Source organism: Myotis lucifugus, unplaced genomic scaffold (assembly GCF_000147115.1).
Source record: "Myotis lucifugus unplaced genomic scaffold, Myoluc2.0 scaffold_5876, whole genome shotgun sequence".
NCBI lineage: Eukaryota > Metazoa > Chordata > Mammalia > Chiroptera > Vespertilionidae > Myotis > Myotis lucifugus.
The window spans coordinates 923-9,266 of record NW_005876924.1 but is presented as its reverse complement, the minus strand read 5'-3'; the positions used below and the strand labels follow the sequence as shown (position 1 = coordinate 9,266).

General features: G+C 38.6%; 1 pseudogene across 1 annotated transcript; it reads left to right on the top strand.

Moving 5' to 3' along the window:
* The first annotated feature begins 7,352 nt into the window (after positions 1–7,352).
* On the top strand, positions 7,353–7,960 carry LOC102420656 (annotated as a pseudogene). Its single transcript, XR_331043.3, has one exon. The product of XR_331043.3 is annotated as a torsin-1A-interacting protein 2-like (transcript).
* Positions 7,961–8,344: the final 384 nt, after the last annotated feature.

The following is an 8,344-nucleotide window of genomic DNA, read 5'->3' as shown; positions in this document are numbered from 1 at the left end:
TTTTAATTCCTGAGTATAAATTACATTTTTTATTTTTCTTATCAAATGTCATAATTTTTCTTATAAACCAGACATTTAAGATAATATATTACAATTACCCAACTCTGAATTTTATCGTAGAGTGTGTGTGTGCTTTTGTTGTTGTTTGCTTTGTAACTGGCCTGTATTTAAACCTCCATGATGTTTTTGTTCAGTTTTGTTGTCCTTATTTTTGTTTTTAAACACTGTCTAAGGGTCATCCCTGTGTCTTTTTAAAAATATATTTTTTATTGATTTCAGAGAGGAAGGGAGAGGGAGAGAGAGATAGAAACATCACTGATGACAGAGAATCATTGATCACCTGCCTCCTGCACACCCTACACTGGGGATTGAGCCCACAACCCAGGCATGTGCCCTTGACTGGAATCGAACTGGGGAACCTTCAGTCCACAGGCTGATGCTCTATCCACTGAGCCAAACTAGCTAGGGCCACCCCTGTGTCTTAATGTCTTAGTGGCCAGTCAATATTTGGGGCAGAGGCTCACTTGAACACATGGATCCCATAGGGCTGAAAGACTCTGCAGCATGCATTCAAAATCCACCCAGTTTTCAAATGCGCCTGGACCTTTGGTTTCTGTTGGCCTCACTTTGATTGTCCTTGTACATGTTCTTTCCCTGGTCAGTCAGGGAGCTCTGATGAGCTTATCAGGTCCATCTTTGGCTCTCTAATTTCTAGGTTCTCTCCATTAAATTCATGGCTTCTGGATGTCTTCTCAACCTCCAATTAACAAAGGTACTGGCATCTCTGTGCATTTCGTCACGTACAGCTGCTTTTACTAATAATGTGGACATGGTCTTTGGTCTTGACATTACTAGTAAATTAAGTCAGCCCCTTTGGACAGCATGACTACTGGTTTCCAGAGCCAGTTGCACCCTGGAAAAGCTATCACTTCACCTGGACTGGACGAAGGAGGTAAGAACAGCCCAGGGAAGAAGGCTGCAGACCCCGCTGTGCTGACCAGGGTTCCAGTAGCTGTTTATGAATAAGTGCTTCTCAATAGTTGTTTTTGATCATTTTTCCCAGTTTCATATTTTCTGGAGAAATGATATTTTGATCTTTTCATGACACCATGACAGAGTGCTTACCTCTAGATACTGAATTTAGATTTCAAATATTTCTGAGTATGATAATTTGATAGTAGTAGGAGGAGAATTTTCATAGCACTCATCAGATTCTATTATAATAAATATTTAAAATTATGTAGCATTTACATATCCCATAAGTAACATCTAATAAACAGCTTCTGATGAGAGTGATACCGAAAGAGTTTTGGTTATCCTGCAGGTAGGCATGCACACAACACAGAGAATAATCAGTAAAGGATTGAAGGAATGAAGAATCTGAAAGGGACCCCAAACAAAATAATGCTTTTGGTTAATATCATTTGGCAGCTTAAGATAGTCACACCTGCCTACTTCAGGCTCCTTCAGGTGACAGGGCCGAAGTCTTCATAGTTGGTGAAAATGCTTCCCCATACCCTTGATATACAAAGTCCCAAAGTTGCTTATTGTGCAGCCAACTTCAAATTTTAAATGGTGAAACTCAAGTATGGGATGCAGGAAAGGAACCTGATGAGAGCATTCTTCATTGCTGGAGATGGGTATATGTATCATAGCTTGGAGGCTGAAAAGGAAGAAGTTAAAATAACAGACTTATGCCTTTAAGGACCTATGTTTAAATTTGCTGCTTTGAATCTATATCATATTGAGCGATTTAGTTATTTAACCTCCTCAAGCCCCCTTTTTTAAAAATAGAAACTTCTGACAATAGTATCTATTTTATAAGGTCTTTTCAAAGATTAAATGAGTGAATCTGTATAAAGTGCTCACTTGGTACTATGTTAAGACCTGGGTGCATTGTACTGTAATTTATCATGTTTCTTTTTAGTGGTCTGTATGTCTTTCTTTGTGAGCTTGTTAAAATCTTGGAGAGGAAGTACTGTGGAATTCAGGAAAAGCTGTGATAGCAATGCATACACATGGAGCACAGAACAAGTTCAGACAGTTAACAGAATGTCTAGATTTTTTTTATTACATTTCTCTCTAGAAATTCACAAGCTGGAAATGCTCATAACCTTTGGCATTTAGTCAAATCCTCTGAGAGAATGAGAAGAGCATTCTGTGCTTTGTGAGCATAGAGTAATCTTGAGACCTCCTTGTCAATGTGCATTTTGCTGCTGGGGGTGATAGAGAATCTAGAATAAGGAGAAATTGAGATGCACAAATAATACAACCCTTATTTCAGCCAATTATTACAAAATATTTTCTTATAAATGCAGGTGTCTGTGTATAATAATACACTTTTACTATTGTTTCCCATGTTTTAGATCTGTTATTCTGCCCAAACACATAACATAAACAAAGCATAATCTTTTGTAAAAAAGAAATAACTATCCCTGGCTGGTGTGGCTCAGTTGGTCGGAGGGGTCTCAGGTTTGGTCCCCGGTCAGGACATGTGTGGAAGACAATCAATCAATGTTTCTCTCCCTCTCTCTCACTTTCTCTGCCTCTCTCTCTCCCTAAAAAATCAGTCAATCAATAAAATAAAATTTATTTTATCTATCTGTGTGTTGTTTTGTTTTGCTGAAAATGTGATGGACAATTTTATTATTCATTCCCACAACATAAAAAATTTAATCTGAGTGCTTTTTAGTGATCTTTACTGTTCTTAAAATACTGCTGTGATTCTCAAGAAGTATATATACATACATTAAGGCTTTAGTATTCATTATTTTTTTATCGCTACATGTCTGTACTGTCATGTAATAAATCAGTGGGTGAATACTAAAACTACCATATTTCAAGTAAAATGAATTTGCATATTTAAGTCTTTGCATTTTTGATAGAGCTTTCAGATCACAAACCTATTGACATTGATTTCTCTTCTCTCTTGCTTTTGGCTGATTGTTTAGAATCAATCTTTTCCCTTCTCATAATGCAGAATACTTTTCTAAAGCACATTTAAAGGATTAGTTGACTTAAATTTATTTTATACTCTACTTCCTACTTTTACCAGTGTTCAGAAAAAATGCTATAGTGGAATATATTATTATTTTGTTGTTGTCAAGCATCCAATCTTCCTACATTATATAAACTCTCCATTGCTTATATTGGTGAGACATAGTGTCTTAACCTCCTCAACAAAGAAGAGGGTCTTTCTTTGTTTTGTTTTTGTCTCTCACTCTCTGGCAGAGGAATTTGACCCTTGCTGCCACACTCAGACATTTCCACTGGGGTCTTTGAATCTAGAGCAAGCACCGCTGAGATGAATTAATGGCTGAATGTGTTCTCTATTGCCATGTAGGCTACAATGAAGGCTGCCAAACTCTGGAATTCGTCATTTCCAAGCTTCCCACCTTTTCCAGGTCTTAACAATAAAACTATTTTTTATCTTGTATAACAAGAATTGGATTATCTTTTTTAAAATTCTGAATAATAAAACTGTTCTGAAAACAGTTATTTTTGCTTAAACACTGCCTAATTCATGATGTTACATATATAATTTAGTAAATTCATTCAGTCATTCACTTATATTATTTAGTTCATTCATTTATTGAGTATCACTATGGATGGTATAAAGCACATAGGTTTTACTAAATTGGGCATATCTAAGTTCATATTCTAACTTCAACAGTTAGTATGTAATATGGAGTAAGATGTGTTAGAAATAAATAATTTATTTTGTAACTCAATGTATAAGAAAAAAAGCAATAAATTTAGGGCCAAAAAAATGACTTCATTCTTTTTTTCTTTTATGTCAGTTCTAGAAAGGTATTACTGTTATGGTATCTCATGAAAGAGGTCATTTATACCCAGAGAGATAAGCAGCTTGCATGGCCCACAGCCCCTGCATGTTCTGAGTGTGTCGACCATGTCTGCCAGAACAACGCCACATGGGGTACTCTCAGCACTTCTTTGCATCTTGTCCTTACCTGTCTTGTCTTTAACTAACTCTATAAAGTGTCAGTTTACATTTTATTTCCTCATGGAAACTTTCTAAACCTCTGCCAGCCTCTATTCCTAACCCAGTTTAGACATTCTCATGATAGGGACTTTCAGCGAGCTTTTCTTCTGTGTGGGGCTCTTCACAATTATAACTCAATCATTATTTTTATCATTATTCTATTAAGCTCTATGAAAGCAGGGTCATTATCTTAATTGTATTTCTAGTGCTTTACACTGTGCCAAATTTATAGTGGGTACGCAACAGACATTTGTTGGATTAGATGAATAAAAATTACTACCAAAATGAAAGCCTGGTTGTTTGATTCCAACTTCCAGATCCCTCTACTCACCTGTGATAACCAGAGAAAAGAACTTCAATTTCAGAAATATATCCTGTTTACAACAAAACCATACCAATGTTTGCCATGATTTTGGATCCCAGTCTATTTCTTTCCCTGATGTCCTGGGAGTCACATATTATATATCTTGGCCAGAATATCAACCTGCAGCCACTTCACTGTTCTCTCAATGGTGAGCTCATTCATCTTTCCATGATTTAGATAGGCTATAGGGCTTCTGTTTGAGATAACTGATTACAATATAACCCTTAAAGACACCCTCAGGTTATGAGCCAAAGGCATGGGAGCAATTCCAGACTCCATCACTCTAATTATAGGAATAGCTCTCTAAGGGTAGAATTCTCAATTCCAAGGCTGGTGGGCGACACTAGCATTTTGACGAGGGTCCATAGATAATGTAAAAATGAAAACCAACAGAAGTCATCCCTTTATTTGAAAATGAATGGTATTCCCAAGCAAATAAAAAGTGGATTTGCAAATGATTTAAAGTGCCAAATATTTTCTAAGCATCTCAAATTTTTGTAAACAACTAAAGGCCTGATATTTTGTAGGGATTCCAATCTTACTGAAATATAGATTGAAGCAGTTAGACTTAAGAGAACTATTTATTGACTATATATCCCTTATTGATACTCAAGGCTTATAGAAAAATATCCATTTAATTCAAAATATTGAATGAAAAGGATAAATGGGGTGATAAAAGAAACAAAATCCAAGATACACACAAAGGTGGTTGAAGAGTATTAAACATTTCCAATCTCCAAGAATAAAATTAAGTACATCAGTTGACTAAAATTATGATGCTGAAGTCCCTGGCACACAGTGTATCTGTGCTCATTCACTCATGTGACTCTAACTTGTCTTATGAAAGATCACTCTCAGGGCTCCATCTTTCTTCCACCCAAATTTAAAACAATAATAGCTAAAATGGAGACAAACAGCAGTAAAAGTACAGCTCCATTCAAACACATGATGAACTTGGGTGATGCATAAATGCCAGGTCCAAAAACTAGCAGAGACAACTGGGTATTGGCCCGTACTGGATAATGGGACTACAGGTTTTCTCCAGCAGGAGAAAGAACATGTCAAATGTTCCTTCTTAAGGGAGACCTCAATTTAGTCACGAGAGGAACCTGAATCAAGCCACCAATTATGATATTGACAATCTGATTTTTTTGACTTTCTGGTGTGTGGTGACACCATACACTTCTCTATACTGAGATCTCTCTAACTGGCTCCTTTTTATTCTTATGTCCTCATCATTTTCTATCTCTCTTCTTTTCACCACTCTTTCTCTTACTCTCTCTCTCTTTTCTTCCCATATTTATCTCTCTTTTTCTTTGTCTCAGAAAAATTCTCACACCTACTATTGTGACCCAATATTAGAATTAGTGGAAATAAATAATGGCACAAAAATATCAGAATTGATAAATAAAAACCATTGATTTTAATCTAAAAATTTATTGAATCAAATTTTTGTTAATAATTTAACTGAGAAATATTTGCACTAATGAAACTAATTTCAACAAAATAAAAATAAATAGTAATTTTTAACTAGAACATATAAAATTAATCTGGAATAAAATGGACTAAAGGAATCTTTCTGGAAAAAAAATCCTAGGTGACACTTATTTGGGTTTATACTGTTTATATTAAAACTAGAGGCCTGGTGCATAAAATTCCTGCACTGGGCGGGAGGTGGTCCCTCAGCCCAGCCTGTGCCCTCTCACTGTCTGGGAGCCCTCGGGGGATGTCCAACTGCTGGCTTAGGCCTGCTCCCCGTGGGCTAAGCCGGCAGTTGGACATTCTTAGCGCTGCCACAGAGGTGGAGAGGCTCCCAGCCGTGAGCATGGCTTCTGGCTGAGCAGTGCTCCTCCTGTGGGAGTCCACTGACCACCAGGGGGCAGCTCCTGCATTGAGCATCTGCCCCCTGGTGGACAGTGAGCATGATAGCACCCAGTTGTTCCGCCATTGACCGAAACCGGCTCTTCAACATCTCCCAAGGGGTCCCAGATTGCAAGAGGGCACAGGCCAGGCTGAGGGACCCCACCAGTGCACAATCGGAGCCAGGGAGGGACACGGGAGGTTGGCCAGCTGGGGAGGGACCACTGGAGGCCTCCAGGGCATGTCCAGCCCATCTTGCTCAGTCCCAATCAGCCAAACCCCAACAGCAAGCTAACCTATCAGTCGGAGCATCTGCCCCCTGTTGGTCAATACATGTCATAGCGACTGGTCAACAGGTTGACTGTCTGCCCCCTGGTGGTCAGTGCACATCATAGCGAGCGGTTGAGTGGCCTTAGCATATTATTAGCATATTACGCTTTGATTGGTTGAATAGCTAACCAGATGACAGGACACTTAGCATATTAGGCTTTTATTATATAGAATGTTTTTGTTCAAAGCACACCCAGGGTGAAAACATTCTTAGGTCAAGAACACCAGAAGGGCTCCCCTGACATTGACTGCAGACGATTCAAAACTCTGCCAGAATTTCTATGTGAAGCATTCCCAGACCCTCCAACTAACTCAGCATCAGTTACTTCTCTGATGGGGTCCTGATTAAGGTCCTCCCCAAGAAAGACTTCATTGGATCCATGCTCAAGAGGACTTTCCCAGGTATTCCTGACCTCCCTACATCGCTGTAAAGTGCCAAGACTTTAAGACTTGGGTACGTGTATCACAATGGCAAGAATGCCAGCGCCCACAAAGACCCATTGGATCTGTCAGCTCCTCTCTTTGACCAAGCAGACACAATAGCTAACCAGCAAAGCAGAGTAAGCCAAGTGCTTCTGCATGAGATCATCAGCTGATTAACACACACACACACACACACACACACACACACACACATACAAATAACTAATTTAGACCAGACTTCTAGCTTTTCCTGAGAAGTTGGAATTTGAAGGAGCTATTCTGAGATCTGTGCTCCTAGCAAGTGGCTAATAACATTTTAGTTTGGATTGTTCACTGAGTTGAGAGACAGAGTTGTAATTGAGTGAAAAATAGACAACGGAATCTTGGAGAATTGCATGTAAGTGCAAGCCAGATTTAACTCTCTTTCTAAGTAGTATTGCTTGGACTGAGAAATTGCTAAATCAAACCTGTGATAGGACTGGTTATTTGGGTATCTCTCTTTGTCATTGTTGCCTCTTACTGTTACATTGCTTTCTGTGTTATCTTTGGAGGCCCAGATGTTCTCAGATAATTCACATTGCCCTGACTGTGGACAACAGTGGTTTCCTAGTTTAGAACTAGGCCACTGGTTGTACCAAACTGAACTTATTGAAAATGAATGTTACCAAGTATTCTTAGACCTTATTAACAGAGCTGATTATTGCCCCAAGTGTTATCCTGATAATCCTGATAATCCTGATAATAGAAGCCTTGTCTTTCCTTGCTCTTTCCCACTTGAATGGGCTCCCCAAAATCTTACCAGGTGGACCTTTGGAAAAGCTTGCCACCCATTTCTTCTGGGTCCTCCACTGGTTTGAAAAAAGATACATGCCTCTAGAATAGCTGGTTTTAACCCAGCATTACAGTTAATCTTGGCCAGAACAGACACAACCTTAAACAAAAAACTTGGCCAAAGCAAATAACTTCTTAAAGAGTCACAATCATGGATACCCTAGAGGGTTTTGTGCTAGTAACCCAAGGAAGATGGAAAAAAATGACACTTTTTAAAATCTGATCCAGGCTGTCACTACTTTGGGGAACTGCTTAAATTGTTGGGTCTGCTCCCATGGTCTACACCTATTCTGTTCAGCATGAATTTAATCACTATTCCAGCCAGACTCTTCATCTAGAACCTGAGTATTTCATGTTCCTTATGTCTTAGAAGTAGCTTACCACTCCTAAAAGTCTCCACAGCCTAATTATTGACATAGGACAAGGTAGTCCTAGAGAATATACCCCATATTGTGTATACCATGATGATATTTCTAGTGATAACTTCTGTGGGAAAGCATCTTCATTATAGCTGGCTTCTAGATGATTTCAGT